The 21,666-nt window shown below is 44.4% G+C and overlaps 1 pseudogene across 1 annotated transcript; it reads right to left on the reverse strand.

Annotated features, from left to right (window-relative positions):
- Positions 1-18,206: 18,206 nt before the first annotated feature.
- On the reverse strand, positions 18,207-18,577 carry LOC105507216 (annotated as a pseudogene). Its single transcript, XR_001001058.1, has one exon. The product of XR_001001058.1 is annotated as a 40S ribosomal protein S15a pseudogene (transcript).
- Between the last annotated feature and the right edge of the window lie 3,089 nt (positions 18,578-21,666).

Below are 21,666 nucleotides of genomic sequence, written 5' to 3' on the forward strand. Positions count from 1 at the left end.
ATATATGTCCAAAAAGCTAAAAGAGAAGATTTTGAATGCTCCCAAAACAAAGAAATAATAAATGTTTGAGGTGATGGGTATTCTAATTGCTCTGACCTGATCATTAAGCATTGTATGCATATATCGAAATATCATTCTGTACCCTATAAAAATGTAAAATTATTATATGTAAATAAAAAATAAATATATATTAAAAAAAAAAAAGAAGAAGAGCCGGGCGTGGTGGCTCACATCTGTAATCCCAGCACTTTGGAAGGCCGAGGCAGGCAGATCACGAGGTCAGGAGATCGAGATCATCCCAGCTAACATGGTGAAACCCGGTCTCTACTAAAAATACAAAAAATTAGCCAGGCCTGGTGGCAGGCGCCTGTAGACCCAGCTACTCGGGAGGCTGAGGCAGGAGAATGGCGTGAACCCAGGAGGTAGAGCTTGCAGTGAGCCGAGATCGCGCCACTACACTCCAGCCTGGGCAAAAGAGCAAGACTCTATCTCAAAAAAAAAAAAAAAAAAAAAAAAAAGAAGAAGAAGAGGAAGAAGCACAAATTAGACCTCATGGCACTTAACACAACATAAATCTTTATGGAAGGTTGTACTGGGGTGGGAGCAGGATGAGAAGGTTGAGTAGATGATGGGAAAGAAGAAACTACCTCGCAGAACCCACTCAGACCCTCTTTCCATGACTCAAGATTCCACTCATCAAGGAGCTACCCAGTTCATCTCTCCTCCCTCTTCACATTGCCAAACTTTCTCAGCCACCTAAAATTCTGTCTCTGTCTCTCCTCTCCACTCCCAAGTCTTTTTTTCCCTGTGGAAGTCAAATATCTTCCCTCTTTGCTCTGCTCCCAGCCAGTGACAGCGTGATGGGGCTACCAGAACCCAACCATTTCTGTTCACAAGGCTGCGTTTGGTCTGGGCGCAGCCTTTGGTCTGGGCACCCCAACAGCCTAACTGACTTCCTCAGAGCTGCACCGTAGCCTGAAGCTCTTCTTGTCCAGTCCTCCTTCCTTCTCACTCTTTCTTCACAGATATCAAACTCCCCTCCTGCTCCTCCTGTTCCCTCGTCCTTTTAACCTACAGATACTTCCCCCAATAAATCTTTGTTCTCCTAATTCCATCTTGGCATCTGCTTCTTGAAAGATCAAAAATGACACATCTTCTAAGGCCTAGCTTCATGATCCCATGTCCTTGTATTTTTCAAGGAAAGGAGACTCCCACTTGCTCCTGTCTGCCTTATCACCTCCCTCTATATTTTTCTTAAATAGTACAATCCAGCCTCTCTTGGTCTATTTAATTCTCCTCTTCACCTCTCTCACCCTGATGAAACCCAGCCAAACTCCAATAAATGATCAAGCAGGCAAAGAATCCTTGCTCATGGCAAGTGTGTTCTATTGTAGTGTGTGTGTGTGTATGTGCATGTGTGTGTGTTTAGAAAACTGCAAGTATTCATAATCTCACATCTTTTCTTCTTTCTCTGTCACATGAAGATAAAAGACCTAAGACTCCAAAGGGTCAGATAACTTGGCCAAGGTCACACACTAAGCACATGATGAAGCCACTTTCAGTTCCAGATCTGGCTGATCAAAAAGCCCATGCTATTTTAACAAAACCATGCACACCCTGTGTATGCAAGTGTGTTTGTTGGGACATCAATTGGTGTTTAGGATTCGGATGCATCTAGAGGAGTAATGGGGAGAATCAGACCATGACCTTATTTGTATAAAGAACTGAGGATTCTCCTGGGAGAAAACATATCCCGTGCTAGAGTCAAGTGCACAGGTATGATCCAAATGTAGCTAGATTAGCATCGGGGAAAAATTTGAGTCCTGCTGGGGGTTCTATAGTCACTTTCACAATCTGACCTTTGACCAAGCCTTTAAAGACTCATATGAGCCTGAGTCCTAGGAAGAATGAATTCTAATAACAAGCCACTTTTCCATATATTAACAATTATGAAAATTGTTCAGTATTAGCATAACTAGTTTTAATGAAGCAGAAGAAAACCATCCCAAGCACAGATACAGTGTGGAAAATATTAATCACGAATACAAGTTCCTCTCAGTCTAGCCAGAAGCAAGAGCAGGCTGGGATAGTCTGAGGAGCCAGTGCCTTTAAGTAAGGGAAATTGCCAATAAGACAGGAGCTGGAGGAGGGCAAAGAGGATAGCAAGGTAAATATTCCAGAGATCAGCTGCCCACATCCCCTGTGGTGCCAACAATACTGAGGATACGCTCAGAATATTCAGTGCCCTATAAAATGTTCTCCATGTGGTCAGACACAGTGGCTCACACCTATAATCCCAACACTGAGAGCCTGAGGCAGGAGAATCACTTAAGCCCAGGAGTTCAAGACCAGCCTGGACAACAAAGTGAGACCCTGTCTCTACAGGAAAAAAAAAAAAAAAATTAGCTGGGTGCAGTGGCTCACACCTTCAGTCCCAGCTACTTGGGAAGCTGACGTGGGAGGTTCACTTGAGCCTGGGAAGTCTAGTCTACAGTGAGCTGAATCATACCACTGCACTCCAGCCTGGGTAACACAGCAAGACCCTGTCTCAAAAAAACAAAAGCAAACAAACAAAAAAGGTGTTCTCCATAATCTACAAGCGACAAAGAGCATTCTCTGTCAGTGATTTCCTCCTCTTTTTGTTTTTCTCATTTAAAAGGGAGGTGGTGCCGGGCGCGGTGGCTCACACCTGTAATCCCAGCACTTTGGGAGGCCGAGGTGGGTGGATCACGAGGTCAGGAGATCGAGACCATCTTGGCTAACACAGTGAAACCCCGTCTCTACTAAAAATACAAAAAATTAGCCAGGTATGGTGGCGGGCGCCTGTAGTCCCAGGCAGGAGAATGGCGTGAACCCAGGAGGCAGAGCTTGCAGTGAGCCAAGATCGTGCCACTGCACTCCAGCCTGGGTGACAGAGCGAGATTCCATCTCAAAAAAAAATAATAAAATAAAATAAAATAAAAAATAAATAAATAAAAGGGAGGTGGTACTTCCTAGCTTTTGAGAGCCTTGTCTTTGAATTCAATCCCCAGCTTAGCACAGTCCTGGCACGTGGACGGTGTTTAGTAAATGAATGAGAGCTAGTCTGTTTAATATAAAAGAAGCCCATGCATACTCTAAACAATTTGGAAATTAAAGGAAAGAAGAGAACACCCATACCCCTTTCCCCAAGCTCCTAAGCTAAAGGAAACTGTAACATTTTTTCAGTCGGTCTGAAAACCTGTGCATATGCTTTTGTTATTTCCTGGCTAGGGTCATCCTCCAGATTCCATGTTGGTTGGTAAGAACAGCAGGCAGTTGGCATCACTGAAGTAGGAATAACTCCAGAGAGAGGCCCGAGCCCTTTCCCTGGTCCTCAGTTTATAGAAGTCATTCAGAACGGCTGGGGATTTAAAGCATACTGCAAATTCTGAGACCTCCATTCCCCTCACTCCACCCTCCCACAATAGAATGCTTACATGGTAGCCCCATCAGACTCACCAACCCTAGAAATACTCTCATCCCACCTGTAGTCCTCCTTCTTCACTGCTCTCTCTAATCTACAAGCCCCAGGGGAAAGGTGCTGAGGCCCAGCTCTGGGAGAAAGGGAGCTTCCTGTGTGACTTCCGCCCGGTTAAGGCAAGAGAGACTGACATGGATTCTCAGAGCTGTAAGCCTGCAAGCAATTTACTTCCTGAAATGAAAATTCCAGCAGGCCAGTTGGGGAGGAACAGTCCAGCCAGAAGGGAGGAGGGGACAGAGAGCATCAGTGACGTGGTTTTCCCTGAAATACCACCTCCAGCAGGAAACGCCAGCGGGCCCCAGGCCACAAGTCCCTCCCCGCTTTACCCAGATTGAGGACTTGGGTGGGCTTTGCTGACGGATCACACCACTGCTGAGCTGGCTAAAGGCCTGTTAGAAAGACGTGGATCTGCATTGTGTCAAGATTCCACAGAGAGAAAGACAAAAAGAGCCTTTTCTTCTTATCCCTTGCATTTGGGAAGTTTGTCAAGAATGAAGCAACTCAAATAACATCACGAATTGTGGCTACAAAGTCTGGCATAACCACATTTCATTGACAGAGCTGTGTTTAAAATCACAGATAAAAGGAAGAGCATGAGGCTTGAAATATTATACATAGATTATTCTAAGAGGCAGTGTGCCTCTTCCAAAGCTGCAGAGGGGCGGGCAAGAAAAGTGTCTAGCCTGGTTCTCTGTACACACAACAGCATGCCAGTTTGGATGAAAGGAGCCAGTGGTACCATGTTCATCATGGTGAAATGAGAAGATCATCGGTAGAAGTGTAGGAGGAAAGAAGGGAAGAGAGAGGATCACCCTGACGCATTACTAACAGTCGGAGTGTAAGTGAGCAAAGCGGCGCCAGGACATAGACAAACAGGGTTAGGTGCCCTCTGTTTTTTCTTTCAGGGCCTCTGTCCCTAAGTCCCTCTGGATGGCCAACTCCCTACTGGTTGTTCTACTTCCTATACCGCAGTCTATACTCGGATGGCCTTGAATGTGGTTTAGTCTAAGTAGAATATGTAAGAGCCCAATATGTTCTCAGTCCCTACCATCTGCTGTTTGTTTGTTTGTTTGTTTTGAGACTGAGTTTCACTCTTACTGCCAGGCTGGCGGGCAATAGAGTAATCTTGGCTCACCGCAACCTCCACCTCCTGAGTTCAAGTGATTCTCCTGCCTCAGTCTCCTGAGTAGCTGTGATTACAGGCATGCACCACTGTGCCCAGCTAACTTTTTGTATTCTTAGTAGAGGTGGGGTTTCTCCATGATGGTTAGGCTGGTCTTGAACTCCCAACCTCAGGTAATCCACCCGCCTTGGCCTCCCAAAGTGCTGGGATTACAGGCATGAGCCACCTCGCCCGGCCAGTCCCTACGATGTGTTTTTTAATACGGTGGAAAGAAGGAATCTGGTGCTGCGGAAGACAGGCCATTCTGAAGCCAGGAGGGAAAGACCTGGAGGGGGTGTGCCTTGCAGTACCCCCTGACACATACCATGATTGATAGCTGTCTTCTTGGTTCTGGAGGTCAGGGAAGTACTTGGCACTCTGAAGGGTGCAGGGAGGGGAGTTAGATGAAGGGAAGCCTGGGAAAGGGATCCTGTCTCAAGAGAGAAAAAAGAGAAGAGGGTTTTTTAAATAGGGTCCATAGTATCAAGGTTAGCATGCTTCATATGGCCTTTCTGGAAAACAGTTTGACAACTCCTTGAAAAGTTAAGCATACACTTATGAGACCCAGGAATTCTACTCTTTGGACTATCCTAGAGAAATTAAGGCTTAGCTTCTTACAAAAACCTGTACAAGATTGTTCATAGAAGCTCTAAGTCATACTTGCTCACAACTGGAAACAGCCCAAATTGTCTTCTATAGGTGAATGGATAAGGGCTCTGGGGTCCATCACCCACAGGAATACAGCTCAGCGATAAAAAAGAAGCTGTTGACACACACAGCAACGGGGGTGGATCTCAAATGCATTATGCTAAGTAAAAGAAGCCATTCTCAAAAGGCCACATACTGTTTGGTTCCATATAAGACATTCTTGAAAGACAAAGAGAGAGTGATGAAAGGCTGGCCACAGTGGCTCGTGCTTGTAATCCCAGTGCTTTAGGAGGCCGAGGCAGGAGGACTACCTGAGGCTAGAAGTTTGAGACCAGCCCAGGCCAAAACATAGCAAGACCCCATCTCTATAAAAATTAAAATAAAAAACATTAGCTGAGCATGGTGGTGTGTCTGTAGTTCTAGCTACTTGGGATGCTGAGGAAGGAGGGTCACTTGAGCCCAAAGGTTCGAGGCTGCAGTGAGCTGTGATTACGGCTGGGTGATCCACTCCAGCCTGGGTGACAGAACGGTGCCTTGTCTCCAAAAACAAATAAATAAAATATATTGATGGAGAACAAACAGGTGGTTGGTTGCAGGGGTTGGGGTAAGAGAGGGTGTGACTCTAAAGGGTAACATTAGGAAGTTTTTGTGATGATGGAACAGTTCTGTATCTTGATTGTGGAGGTGATTACATGAATCTATGTGTGTGTTAAAATTCATAGAACTCTACAAACACACTTCCCAAAGTCTATTTTCCTGTATGATGATTTGAAACATTATTTTAAAATTTTGACTACATCCGAAAAAGGAGTTCTTGATATGGTTTATGGAGACCCAGATACCATTTCTTACCAGATATGGTTTTGACTAAGTTTACCCATCCGTCCACTCATCCATCCATCTATCCACCCACCCTTCTTCCCTCCATCATCCATCCCTCCATCTTTCTCGCATGCATCCATGCATCCATCCCTCCCTCTTCCATTGATTTATCCATCCATCCATCCATCCATCCATCCATCCATCCATCCATCCCTCCCTCCCTCCCTCCATCCCTCCATACTTCTTCCATCCATCCATTCTTCTCTCCATGCATTCATACTAGGCAGGCGTTAAGGATGCAAAGACAAAACTGAAGGCTTCTGCTCACAAGGAACTCATGTAATAGAGGAGACCAAGACATATACACACGACTTGAGCACGGTTTGATAGAGGTTTGTATATGGTGGGATGGATGCTTCTACAAGGAGACCCCATTCAGATGGAGAAGGTCAAGAATGTCGTTGCCCTCAGAGCCTCTGTTTCCTCAATTGAAAGTTTGGAGGAAATAGTTTTTCTTGCCCTCACCTATTCTGGAGGCTTTTGGGGAGAATCAAGTTCATAAGGAAGGTCTGTGACCTAGAGAGCATGGTTGGTTACATAGGCTTATGATCATTCCAAATCAGAAGCTGTTTGGCCTCTCAGAACAAATGGGTGTCTTTCAGAACAACGATTTTGTAGGCAATGTTACAGGGGGAGGAGGAGGACAGAATGTTTCTCCATCTCCCCAGGCTGAGGCCATTATGAAAAATATTTCTTTTTTTTTGAGACGGAGTCTCGCTCTGTCGCCCAGGCTGGAGTGCAGTGGCACGATCTCAGCTCGCTGCAAGCTCCGCCTCCCGGGTTTACGCCATTCTCCTGCCTCAGCCTCCCCAGTAGCTGGGACTACAGGCGCCCGCCACCCCAGCTGGCTTTTTTTTTTTTTTTTAGTAGAGACAGGGTTTCACTGTGTTAGTCAGGGTGGTCTCGATCTCCTGACCTCGTGATCCGCCCGTCTCGGCCTCCCAAAGTGCTGGGATTACAGGCTTGAGCCACCGCGCCCAGCCCCTATGAAAAATATTTCTATAAATTTGCTTTAAAAGTTTTTTTGAATGAAAACAGAATTTTACTTCTATTCAGGCTTTCCCCTGGTGTCCTAACAATTTGGTTTCTATAAATTTGGCTGCAAATGAAAATAAAACAGCTCTATTGTAGGAGTTGTAAACTAAAATCAGATGTGATCTTTTTCTACTATTTATCCTAAAAGATCTCTCGAACTTTCATTTTTGTTTCCCTGTAGAAAATAGATCTATAACCAACAGATAGGAGTTATTTTGGCTTATACATGGAAAAATCTTCTAAAAATTAGCAATGAAGAATAATAATGACCTTTAAACACTTATTATATGTCAGGCACTGGGTTGAACACTTTATAGTCATTGTCTCATTTAATCCTAACAACAACCCTAAAGGTAGACACTGTTACTACTTCCATATTGTGAAAAAGGACTCTAAGGCTCAGAGTGGTATTTATGCAATTCATCTAGAATGTCAATGTTAGTGCCAGAATTCCAGTCTAGGTGTGTAACTTACAAGGACAAGGGATAGACGGAGAGAAAATATTTGTAACATAGCTAGTAAATATTTGGTCAGAATATAGTAAATAGTGCACTCATAACTCAATAATGAAAAGAAAATGCTCAGAAAAAATGAGCAAAAGAAATAAGCAAGTAATTCACCAAATAAAAAATACAAATGATCAATAAAATACAAAAAGATGCTCAACCTCACTAGTAACCAAAGAATGCAAACTAAAGTAATGAGATATCATTTTTTATCCATCAGTTTGGAGAAAAGTTGAAAAGATTGATGAAAGTCATGGTTTAACATGCATAAATTGTGAGTTTTATGCATTGTTAGAGAAAATACAGGTCGGCACCACTGTTTTTAACAAAGTTTGGTACATTTACGTTTTTAAAAATGCACATATTCAATGTCCCAGCAATTCCAGTGCTTTGGTGGTTCTTCTGGAGAAACACCTGCTTAAGTACTGGAGAAGGGTGTACAGAAGTGTTCACTGCGGCTTTGTTTGTGAGATCAAAAAGCTATTAGGTTGATGCAAAAGCAATTGTGGTTTTCACCATTACTTCCATTAAAACTAAAGGCAAAACCCGCAACTGCCTTTGCACCAACTTGATAAAAACAACTGAAAGTCATTTAGTAAGAAAACGATAATAGTGTGGTGCATCTATATTATGGAATACTACACAGTAACTTAAAAAGGATATGGAAGATCTATGTAGGCTGAAAACCTCTAAAATGATTCTTAAGTGAAAAAATGAAAGTTGCAGGGGGAAAAAGATGTAATGAAATATCATTTGCGTAAACTCCTCATTAACACACAACCATAGCAAGTAATGTCTGTGGATACAAAATTAGATCTTTAATGTATAGAAAAAGAATACAAAATGAAGTGGTAACAATGGTTACTTCTAGGAAGTCATCTGGAAATCATTGGTCAAAAGAAATTTAGACATTGATTTAACGTTTGAATTTTAACTAGAGAAGATGTAGTTCTCTATTACTTATAACTAACAACAAGTACTTTTCTTTTTTCTTTAAATTGTGACACAGTCTTACTCTGTCACCCAGGCTGGAGTGGCAGTGGCGCGATCTTAGCTCACTGCAACCTCCACCTCCCGGGTTCAAATGATTCTCCTGCCTCAGCCTCCCAAGTAACTGGCAGGCACCTGTCACCAAGCCCGGCTAATTTTTTTAATTTAGTGGAGACAGGGTTTCATCATGTTGGCCAGGCTGGTTTCAAACTCCTGACCTTAGGTAATCCACTCCCCTCAGCCCCGGCCCCCTCCTCGTCCATGTCGCCCCCCACCCCAAAGCGCCCCCCACACCCAAGCCTCCCAAAGTGCTGAGATTACAGGCATGAGCCACAACGCCCAGCCAATGCTTTTTTAAAAAGAGAAAGAAACAAGGTGTTGCTGACTCCAGAACCTAAGTATGTTGTTATGTTGATTCTTAACCTGTGGTTTATGGTTTATGGTTAGGTTTTTAGCAAGTTCATGAACTTATAAAATTGTGCACACATTGAATGTATGTTGGGGTACAAATATCTTTTCTTAGATTTCCTTTGGAATATTGGATTCCAAAGGAAATCTGTCTTAGTCACCTTGGGTTGCTATAACAAAATACCACAGATTGGGTGGTTTATAAACAACAAACGTTTATTTCTCACAGGTCTGGAGACCAGGAAGTCCAAGATCAAGGTGCTGGCAGACTCGGGTCTGGTGAGGGCTGCTTCCTGATTCATAGATGACGGCCATCTTGCTGTGTCCTCATGTAGCAGAAGCGGCAAGAAAGCTCTGTGGGGTCTCTTTTATAAGGGAACTAATCCCAGTCAAGAGGACTCCAGCCTTATGATTTAATCACCTCCCAAAGGTCCCACCAGCAAATACCATCACCTTGGGGGTTAGGATTTAACATGAATACTGGACAACGTAAATGTTCAGTCTATAGCAGGATCCAAGACCCTAGAAAGGTCAAGGACAATTTTGGTGGCAAATGTTCCTGTTCTGTTGTGACCTTAGGAAAGCTACTCAGCCTCTCTGGAAAAAGAGGATCATAATAGTATTTACCTCATGGGGTCAGTGTGAGGATTAAGTGCATCAATGTATATAAAGCATGCAAAATAGAAGTTCATAAATATTAGCTATTATGATTCCTTTTGTTGTTGCTGCTATTTTAAATAGCTTGGAAAGAACATGACATTCAAGAGACTTGAATTCTTGAAATGGTTATATCATAAGTAAAATGGAGGGATAACTCTATCCAGTTTGAAAAATCCTACAATTTCAGACTCTTACATTTTCTTCCATATAGAAAAATGATAAAATGACATTAAATGACGTCAGTCCTCCCATTTGCTCATTCTTTTACCCCACAAACATTTAGCAAATGCTTACATGCACTAACTATTGCAGAAATAAATGGAGATACAATTACAGCAAATGTGGTTGACAGGGCACTGCTCTCAAGGAGCTCAGGGTCCATCGTGGTGACAGATCGACCCTGCAGGCACAATGACATCACTGCATAGTAGGCTCTGAGACTGTGTGCTTGGGGCTATAACTACTCTGTGATCTGTAAATGCCTGTCTGAGACAAGTTACTTTCAAATCCAAGCTTTTATTATTGACAGGAGTAGAAATAATGTTTTCCTGACATTTCTCCTTTAATTGACTGGTTCATGAAAGGGTTGAAATCAAGTGTTCCATTCTGGCTCTCCCTTCCCAGTAATCAGGCCAGATAAGCATTATGGTGTTTAAACATTTCAAGGCACTTGTGTTTCCAATTGCTTTCACTTTTAAACCAGTTAATGGATTTGGTAGCTGTTACAATCCCAAAATAGCAAGTAGACTTGTGGGTGGATCAGATGCCACTGGGCACAGCTCTAAATGGTTCCCGTAAAAGCCACGAAGTTTGTTCCCCACGCCTCTGAGGAATGTGATCTTCAGGGTTTTAGTGATCCAGTGGTGCCTAGCAGCCTCCTCCTGACATGATGGGAACATAATAACAGTGGTATGGTAGGGCACTGGGCTGGCTGAGCTGGGACATAGACCTCCCATCACCCCAGGAAGACTCATCCATCTCTTTGCATCCTCTGATATTCCTGGGGGCTTTTATCTCTTAATTTCCAGGGGAAAAAAGGGTTTGGATGGGGCAGTGTGGCAGGATAGCAGAGAGATGGAGGGCCACGGTGGGCCTTGGACTAGATTTGAGGGCTGGAGTTGATGGGACTGTTTTCCCAGGAGGCTTTCTAGGGTCTAACGCAGTGGGGCTCCTTGGGTGCTCAGTCCCCACTGCTGCACACTGGTGTGGGAGGATGAGCCACTGCAGGACAGTCTCCTTTCGTGAGAATACATGAAAGATAGACAGTGTCCTTCCCATGGTTCATGGCGTTCTCATGATGAGATTCCAGTGGTTCAAGGTAGAAGTTTTCCGCAGTGGGATCCAGGGCAGGGGATAAAGTCATGGGTGGCATGAGGTAGCAATAGTTAAGAGGGTGACTTGCAGGTGTGTACATGAGGCCTGCCTTGAGGACTCCCACAGATAAGTGGAGGATGCCTCATACTGGGGCAGCACGCTGTTGTGTGAGAAATAGGACATCTGATGGAGTGTTTGTGCCCCCAAAATGGTACTTTTTTCCCTCATCTCTCTAGAACTCAGGTAGAACTTACCCTCACATGCACCATCTCATGGATTCCTAATGCAACCCTGTGAGGTTAATATTATAATCTGCACTTTGTGGAGGAGGAACTGGAAATGCAAAGGGATGAAGGTCAATGGTAGAGCCGAACTGAGGTCAGGTCAGTGAAGATGGCCCAATAAAGTGGCACACTGGAGTTCCATGTGCTCGCTGCGTAGCAGTGCCTCTTGGCTTCCTTCTCTGAGTGGTCCCGGAGAGCCTAAGAAAGGGTGAGAAAATTCTAAGCTAATTCTATATTGGCTTTGTGTTGGCTCCCAAGTTAAGAGAACCTCCAAATACTTCCCCCAGGGTCTGCCATATATTGTGAAATTTTATTCAGAGATTTATGTCCTTGAATCTTAAAGACTCACAAGCCTCCTCCTCAACTGTGCTGAAGACCAGACCAGAGTGGGAACCAGTTTTTGGCCTCCGTTCCCAACCGACTCTGGAGTTTATTACGGTGATACTTTGTGCTGTTGGAGTTGGCATCAATCCTACTTGGGTCTGAGTGCCAATTCTGCTATTATCATCTCTTTGAGACTCATTTTCCTCATGTGCAAGAAGGAATTATAATACCTTCTTTCTAGTGGCTTGGGGAGGAATACTGACTGACACTTACATTGAGGAGTTACTGTAGTGACATGCAAAGCACAGCTCCCGTCTTCATGGAGCTTCTAGTGTGCAGACAGGTGAGCCAACAATCACACAAATTGTAATGATGAATCCTAAGTGTCAACTTGACTGGATTGAAGGATACAAAGTATTGATCCCGTGTGTGTCTATAAGGATGTTGCCAAAGGAGATTAACATTTGAGTCAGTGGGCTGGGAAAGGGAGACCCATACTTAATCTAGGTAGGTATCATCTAATCAGCTGCCAGCATGGCTAGAATGTAAACAGGCAGAAAAATGTGAAAAGGTTAGACTGGCCTAGCCTCCCAGCCTACATCTTTCTCCGGTGCTGGATTCTTCCTGCCCTCAAACATCTGACTCTAAGTTCTTCAGTTTTGGAACTTGAACTTGCAATCCTTGCTCCTCAGCCTGCAGATGGCCTATTGTGGGACCTTGTGATCACGTGAGTTAATACTTAATAAACTTCTATATCTATATACACACACACATATATATACACATATATATATACACACACATATATATGTATATATATTCCATTAGTTCTATCCCTCTAGAGAACCCTGACTAATACACAAATACACAAATCAATATTACAAGCCACAGTAAGTACTGCTAAAGAAAAGACCAGGTACCTGTGTGGGCAGCCAATGGGGAAACTTGTTTTAGTCTAAGTCCAAAGACAGATTTCCCTGGGGAAGGGCATTGGTGGGTGGGAATTCATGAGGGTAGGGCAGTCCAGTCAGAGAGAAAACATGTGTGACGACTCCAGAGGAGAGGAAGGGACTGCGCTAAGAGCATGGCACGGGGGAGAAGCAAGTCTATGGCACACACAGAAAGGAAATGGGATGGGGAAGGGTGTAAGGTGAGGCCACAGAGGGAGGCAGGGGCCATCCAGGTCATTGAGGGACTCACCGGAAATGTCTGCAAAGTCAAGTAGGGAGTAACATTCTGGCTTCTATTTTTAAAACACCACACAGGCTACTGCATGGAGGAGGGATTGGAGGAGTCATAGGGAAAGCGGGGAGCTCCAGCAATTCCCCCTGGGAGAGGTGAGGGTCACGTGCACTAGGAAAACAGCAGCAGAGATAGACAAAAGTGAAAAAATGAGGCAGAAATTTATCTTCAACCCATGAAAGGACAAGACCACTTGATTAAGTCCCAATGAGTGGAATTCGTGGTAAGGGCTGTGGAGGTTGAGAGAAAAAACCCAGCAATGAGGGCTGTGAACTGGAGAAGGCTGCTGGGAGGTAGATTGGAGTTGGGTCTTAAAGAATAGTAGACTCTGGGCCGGGTGCAGTGACTCACGCCTATAATCCCAGCACTTTGGGAGACCAAAGCAGATGAATCACTTGAGGTCAGGGGTTTGAAACCAGCCCGGCTAACATGACGAAACCCCATCTCTACTAAAAATACAAAAATTAGCTGGGAGTGGTGGCACGTGCCTGCAATCCCAGCTACTCAGGAGGCTGGGCCAGGAGAATCACTTGAACCCAGGAGGTGGAGGCTGTAGTGAGCTGAGATTGCATCACTGCACTCCAGCCTGGGTGATGGAGAGAGGTGACATCTCAAAAAAATAAGAATAGTAGACTCTGGGCCAGGTGCACTGACTCATATCTGTAATCCCAGCACTTTGGGAGGCCGAGGTGAGAGGATCACTTGAGGCCTGGAGTCCAAGACCAGCCTGGGCAACATGATGAGATCTTATCTCTACAAAAATAAAAATAAATTTAAAAAGGAATAGTAGACTCGGATGAGGTGGTAAGGAATCAGACAGGCACATTGGGAGTTGGGGAAATATCACCAGTGTTGATGCGAAAGCTACGGTGATGTATCCGGACTATATTAATGGCTGTGGAGTAGTGTGAGAAAAAAAAGACTAGAAACTAAAATTTCAGACTCTCATTTATAGTGTTTCTGTTCAAATTAGGCTGAGAGTGGCAGAAAATCCATAACAGCATTGGTTTTTTTAAATAAAATCCATTTTTCTTTCTTACATAAATGAAGTTTAAAGATAAGCAGTTCAGGTCTAGCTAATACACCAATTCTAAGATCACCAGGGCTGGGCACGGTGGCTCACGCCCATAATCCCAGCACTTTGGGAGGCCAAGGCAGGTGGATCACTTGAGGTCAGGAGTTCAAGACTAGCCTGGCCAACATGGTGAAATCCCATCTCTACTAAAAATACAAAAAAATGAGCTGGGCAAGGTGGTGTGTGCCTGTAATCCCAGCTACTCAGGAGGCTAAGGCACGAGAATCACTTGAACCCAGGAGGTGAAGGTTGCAGTGAGCCGAGATCACGTTACTGCACTCCAGCCTGGGTGACAAAGTGAGACCCTGTCTCAATAAATAAATAAATAAATAAATAAGATTGCCAGGAATTCAGGCTCCTCAAGTGTCTTGTTTCGTTACATCCAACACAGGCACCCACCTCATGGTACAAGACAGCATCTCCAGCTCCAGCGGTCACATCTTCATTCCAGTCAGAGGAAAGATGAAAAGGAAAGAAAAGGACATGCTCCCTCTTTGTAAAGATGCTTTCCAGAAGCTGCACGTTCATTTCTGCCTACTTGTCAGTGGTCAGAACTTAGTCATATGGCCCTATCTAGCTGCAAAGGAAGCAGGAAAATATTATTCATGCTAGGCAGTTGTGTACCCAATTAAAAATGGGAGACCCTATTACTATGTAAAAAGAGAAGGGAAAGAGTTTCTGCCACACACACACACACTGCAGTTTATGACAGTGACTTGCAAATTAAACATCATTCTCAGCTTTTTAGAGCTCATACCAGGTGATGAGAAAAACGTTAAGACCACAATAACTGCCCTATCTGGAATGGTCTTCTCCCAGACTGTCCTGAGACCCTTTCCCTCGGAAAGGCCTTCCTAATGACCCATCACATAGTCTCTATCCCCAAACCTGCTTTGTTTCCCTTCACAGCCCTTTACACTCTGACATAAAACTCTATTCAGTTATTTGTTTATTGCATGTGCCTCACAGAATGAGAGCTCGGTAAAGGAAGGGAATTTGTTTTGTTCGCCACTGTGAACAGCACCTGCCTCAGTTCCTGCTACAGAGCAGATGTTCAATAAATATTTGTTGATCGTATAAAGAAATGGGCAAAGCACAGAATTCCTAAAAGATGCTCTGGCTTATCTTAGGTTTTGGTAAAGAAGAAATACAACTAGTAAACAAAGATGGGAAATAGTGAGCATCTTTGATCATAAAAGACCTGCACATTGGCCTTGCACGGTGGCTCACGCCTGTAATCTCAGCACTTTGGGAGGTCAAGGTGGGCAGATCACATGAGGTCAGGAGTTCAAGACCAGTCTGGCCAAGATGGCGAAACCCTGTCTCTACTAAAAATACCCCCCCAAAAAATTAGCTGAGCATGGTGGTGCACACCTGTAGTTCCAGCTATTCTGGAGGCTGAGGCCGGAGAATCACTTGAACTCGGGAGGCGGAGGTTGCAGTGAGCCGAGATCATGCCACTGCACTCCAGCCTAGTGACAGCAAGACCCCGTCTCAAAAACAAAAACAACAACAACAACAAAAATTAACCAGGCGTGATGGTGGGTACCTATAATTCCCACTACTCGGGAGGCTGAGGTAGGACAATCACTTGAACCTGGGAGGTGGAGGTTGCAGTGAGCTGAGATCCTGCCACTGCACTCCAGCCTGGGTGACAGAGCAGGACTCTGTCTCAAAAAAAAAAAAAAAAAGGACCTGTGCAAATTAAAGCAATCATGAGTACCTTTTTCAATTATTAACAAAATGAAAATGTTAAGTTTGGATATAAATGTTAAAATGTCCAGTGCTGACAAGAGTATAATAAACTAGCCAGGTACAGTGGCTCATGCCTGTAATCCCAGCTATTGGGGAGGCTCAGGCAGGAGGATCACTTGAGGCCACGAGTTTGAGACCAGTCTTCAAAACCCTGTCTCCAAAAACATTTTTTAAAAGTTGCCAGGTGCATGCCTATAATTCTAGCTACTCAGGAGGCTCAACCAGGAGGAGAACTTGAGACCAGAAGTTTAAGGCTACAGTGAGCTATGAATGCGCTACTGCCTTCCAGCCTGGGGAACAGAAGGAGACCTCATCTCTAAAAAAATGAAATAAAGTGGGCCAGGCACAGTGACTCATGCCTGTAATCCCAGCACTTTGGGAGGCCGAGGCAGGTGGATCACTTGAGGTCAGGAGTTCAAGACCAGCCTGGCCAACATGGTGAAACCCCATCTCTACTAAAAACACAAAAATTAGCCGGGCATGGTGGCAGATGCCTGCAGTCCCAGCTACTCAGGAGGCTGAGGCAGGAGAATCTCTTGAACCTAGGAGGCGGAGGTTGCAGTGAGCCAAGATCACACCACTGCACTCCAGCACTCCAGCTTGTGTAAAAAGGTGAGACTCCATCTCAAAAAAAAAAAAAAGGAAATAAAGCAGTACTATTAAATAGCAGCCTTATAAAATAGTATGATTTTTTTGGAAAGCAATTGCCCAGGCCTGCCAGGTGACCAGCTCCAGGGGATCATGCACCTTGCGTGGACAACTTTAAGAGGTTACATTTGCATTGCATTCAGTGTGAATGCTGTGATTGTGCTGATGGCAGCCCTGAAGTTACCAATGTACATCAAATGTCACAAAAACATGTGTGCATGTGTTCACTTATGAAAATAAAAAGCTAACAATAAAACCTAAATATCAGCTGGGTGCAGTAGCTCATGCCTGTAATCCCAGCACTTTGGGAGGCCGAGGCAAATGGATCACGAGGTCAGGAGATCAAGACCATCCTGGCCAACATGGTGAAACCCCATCTCAAAATACAAAAATTAGCTGGGCGTGGTGGCGCGCACCTGTAGTCCCAGTTACTCAGGAGGCCGAGGCAGAAGAATCGCTTGAACTCAGGAGGCAGAAGCTGCAGTGAGCCGAGATGGCGCCACTACACTCCAGCTTGGGTGACATAGTCAAGAAAAAAAAAAAAAAAAAAAAACCATAATCATGGAATAATGTTAAGTGAAGAAAAGACATATACAAAATAAATATACAAAATAGGATGTATACAAAACGTTTTTTAAAATTCTCCGGATAATGGGGTTATAGATGTTTTTACTTTCTTGTCTATCTAAATATTTTTTAAAAAATATGTTTTTCCATTATGCTGCAAAAACCATATTTCTCATTTTGAGAGAAATTTTATCTTAAAATTACATTTTCAAAAAGTGGTAAGTAGAGTAATTATGGTATATAGAGTATTATACCAATTCTCTCTTTTTTAAAGAATGTATTTGGAGGAAAAGGCTGAATGGATAACCACCAAACCATTAACAAAGGTTATCTTGAGACAGTGGTATCAGGGTTGGTTTTAATGTTCCTATCAATATATTTTTTGCTTGTTATTACCATTTATTGAGCCCCTATGACATGCAAAGTGCTCTCCTGGGTGCTTTACACACATTGTGACAAGTAAGGTCCCAACAGCCTCTGAGGTGTGCATTATCGCTGCGAATCCATTTTGCAGGTGAGGAAATGGAGACTCAGAGAGGCAAAGCTGCTTGCCCAAAGGCCACCTCCAGTTTGCTAAGTGACATCTTCAAGCAGACACAGTACTGGCTTTCCTCTGTTCAAGCAGAAGGGATCTATTCATCAGCAAAGGTCCACTGTGCTTTTTCCAAGGAGGGCAGCCGTGGGGGAAGAACTTGAGAGGGTGGTTGCAAGCTGCCTTCTGTGGGCACCAGGGATGTGCGAGAGCCTCAGGGCATGAACTCTTCCCAGAGTAGCCCAGCACGACCAGCGTGCAATGAGGAAGAGAAGTCCCGGTCAGCCAGTGGCAGAAGGCTGAGAAGGCTAGAGGGAGGAAAATAGAAAAACCCTAGCAAACGGCACTCTGAGTGAGTCTGGGGCTACAGTGAGGAATGAGGAATTCAGGGAATGACAATCTGAGCAGCAGAGTGTAGGGAGAAACAGCAGAGGCAAGAGAATTTTAAGAAATGTCAGGCTGCCCTATGAAATGAGTCTCCCAGAACATGAAATTGCCTGTTCACTACCTCTGAGTGTCTGAGTTTCTCTGAAAGTGGCACCACATTGAGAATGAATCATGCAGGGCCCCAAAATGTATTTGTGTTATATTTATACCGATCTATTTTTCTTTATTATTTATTTATTTATTTGAGACAGAGTTTCACTCTTTTTTTTTTTTTTTGGAAGCACTAGAGTCCATGAGGCATTTTATTTGTAAATGTATGTATTACATCCCTAGAAAAAGAATCCCAGGATTTTCCCTCCTGTGTGTTTTCGTCTTGCTTCTTCATGGGCCATGATGCCAGCTGAGGTTGTCAGTATAATGAAACCAAACTGGCGGGATGGAAGCAGGTTATTCTGCCATTTTTCTAGATCTTTGAGTTGCACATCAAATCTGGGGCTGATCACTCCACACTTGTTTAGCCTGCCATGCTTCATCATCACAGTGAGAAACCGGACGATGACTTTGGAGCACGGCCTAAGAAGCACCTGGCGTTTGCCTCTCTTTTTGGCATTGTTGATGCTCTTGAGAGCATCAGCCAGGACATTCATGCGCACCATTGTGGCTTAGATTGCAGGATTGCCCCGATGGCAGATGGATGAAATTGGAGCTCTCCTGGAGTTTCACTCTTGTTGCCAGACTGGAGTGGAATGGCGCCATCTTGGCTCACCGCAACCTCTGCCTCCCGGGTGCAAACAATTCTCCTGCCTCAGCCTCTCAAGTAGCTGGGATTACAGGCATGCACCACCACACCCGACTAATGTTGTATTTTTAGTAGAGACAGGGTTTCTCCATGTTGGTCAAGCCGGTCTCCAACTCCCGACTGCAGGTGATCTACCCGCCTAGGCCTCCCAAAGTGCTGGGATTACAGGCGTGAGCCACTGTACCCAGCCTTTATTTTTCTTTATTTTTTAAAAATGTGCAATAAGCGTGTGATTAATGTCATAATGGGGTGAGGGAATCCATATAAATCCTTTAGGTGTTTTAGAAGAATTGTTTCTTAACACAGAGAATAGCTTGGAGAACAGTTAATAATTTTATCAACCAGGAATCCATGGAGATTGCTCATGTCTTTTCCTTCCAGGGCAGGGTTTGACAGAGAAGAGAGTCCCCAGTACTGAAAGGTTTTTGTGAACTGCAGGAGGCACTTGGGCTTATGCCCTGTGTGTCTGTGTATGTCTCAGAGAGAGGAGAGGCATGTATGCCATTCCAATTCAATTTAGTCCATTTGTATCAATTCACCTGGAACTGTGCCTAATCACAGGTTAGGTCTCCAAGGAGAAAAGGCACTTCCACTTTGCCCAGGTTACTCATCTTCTGTGTCCCACAGAGGACAGCGATTTCATGAGGACAGAAATTCCATCCATTTGGCTCACAAAATCCCTAGCACCAAAATACAGCACCTGGCACTTATGAGACGCTCACTATCATGTATGTCGAGGGATGAAACAAGGGCTGACACTCTGGAAATGCATCAGCTTTTCCCTTGAAAGCACATTGGAATCTTTCATTGCAATTCTCTTTTGTTAGTTGAACTCTTAGGTAATACGAGGTTTTAGTCTGTTTTCATGCTGCTAATACAGGCATACCCAAGACTGGGTAATTTAAAAAGGAAAGAGGTTTAATGGACTCACAGTTCCACATGGCTGGGGAGGCCTCACAATCACGGTGCAAGGCGAATGAAGAGCAAAGTCACACCTTACATGGCGGCAGGCAAGGGAGAGCATGTGCAAGGGAACTCCCCTTTATAAAAACATCAGCTCTCATGAGACTTATTCACTATCACAAGAACAGCAAGGGAAAGACCCATTCTCATGATTCAATCACCTCCCATCCAGTCCCTCCCAACACATGTGGGAATTATGGGAGCTACAATTCAAGATGAGATTTGGGTGGGCACACACCCAAACCATATCACATGGGCTCACAAATTCAAAGTAAAAAATCCAGAGATGGCCAGAAGAGGAATCAATGTAATAGAATTATCAATGGGTGTAATAAGCAATGAAATATTGGCTCCTCTAATGTTTGCTGTTTATTCATTCATATTTACCAAGCACATACTATATGCCAGATATTGTGCTAGGGTATGGAAGATGTGAATACAAGCCCTTAATCTGGCCATGATAATGGGATAAATAGAGCATCCCTAGAATTAATCTTACCCATTAATAATAACAAATAGTATCCAGCACTATGTTCCAGGCATTGTTCTGAGTTGTCTCCATGTATTGTTTTATTTATAGCAACATTATTTTATCTCTGTTTTACAGACGAGCAAGCTGAGATTCAGAAAGATTAAGTAATTTCTTTGTTCATGCTTCCCAACCAGCCAGGGATGAAGATCAGGCTTCAACTTCTGCCTTCTGATAGCTCCCCTCACCCTTTTAACAGTTCCCAGGGAGTTTTCCCACGAGTGATCCCGAGATCACAGGTCTCCAAATCCCCAGGGATGCTGGATAAAAATGCAGATCTCCAGGCTCAGGGCTGAGGAATCAGAATCTCCAGGAGGAAAGTCTGGAAATCACCACTAATCCAGGTAATTCAGTTGTGCAGTAAAGTTTGTACAAAATAGAACTCAAATATGCTGCCATCCCCGCAACCGTGAGTTCACAAAATCGCTAGCATCGACCACATCTCCCACTCCCACTTCCTACCAAACAATGAGCAGGAGGAAGAAATGGAATAGGAAGAAGGGAAAGGGAAGGGAAGGGAAAGGAGGAACTTGCCCCAAATTGGGCTCCATTTTGGTTTAGGGCAGATCGATGCTCAGCCCTCTGCTCTTCTGGTTCTTGGACTTACAGAACTACTGTCCCCCCAGCTTTAGAAGCAGCTGCTGATGGGCCTGACAAGCCTCAGCAGGAGGTACCCTGAACGGCTGGTGACGTCTGCCCAGCTGGAGCAGCTGGAGCAGCAGCCGAAACCCTGGATGCTCATCCCTTCTCACATCAGAACACAGCTGCTCTGGGTCATCGCCCAGGGAGCAGGGTGCATCATCTGTAGACAGGGAGGATTCAGCCAGAAGGACTCATGGAAGGAAGGAGGAGTAGAGATGACAGCCCTGGCTCCAAACAGGCTACGTGATGCTAGAATGGGGATGCAAAGCTCCATGCCATGGGAACTGGTGTGAGGATAGGGTCTGCAGGGCCCCTCGAGGGGAAATCCACCACTGGTTCTCACCAGCAAAGCATGTGGCCACTGTGAGCCCCAGCCTTCTCATTTGTAAAAGGAAAATAGCCATTATTGTAGGAAGCTATGACTACTGCTGCCTGTGATTTACTGAACATTTTTTGTATGTCAGACACTGTCTTGAGTCAATCGTTCAATCTTCATAACAAATATCTATTAAATCATTCTGATGCCCATTTGACAGATGGAAATGAGTCTTAGGTTAAGAAACTTGCCCAGGCTGGGTGCAGTGGCTCACACTTGTAATCCCAGCACTTTGGGAGGCCGAGGCGGTTGGATCACTTGAATTCAGGAATTTGAGACCAGATGGCCCAACTTGGTGAAACCCGTCTCTACTAAAAATGCAAAAATTAGCTGGGTGTGGTGGTGCACGCCTGTAATTCCAGCTACTTGGGAGGCTGAGGCATGACAATTGCTTGTGACTGAGAGGTAGAGTTTGCAGTGAGCCTAGATCATGCCA

Source organism: Colobus angolensis, unplaced genomic scaffold, assembly GCF_000951035.1.
Source record: "Colobus angolensis palliatus isolate OR3802 unplaced genomic scaffold, Cang.pa_1.0 Scaffold146, whole genome shotgun sequence".
In the NCBI taxonomy this organism is placed as follows: Eukaryota; Metazoa; Chordata; class Mammalia; order Primates; family Cercopithecidae; genus Colobus; species Colobus angolensis.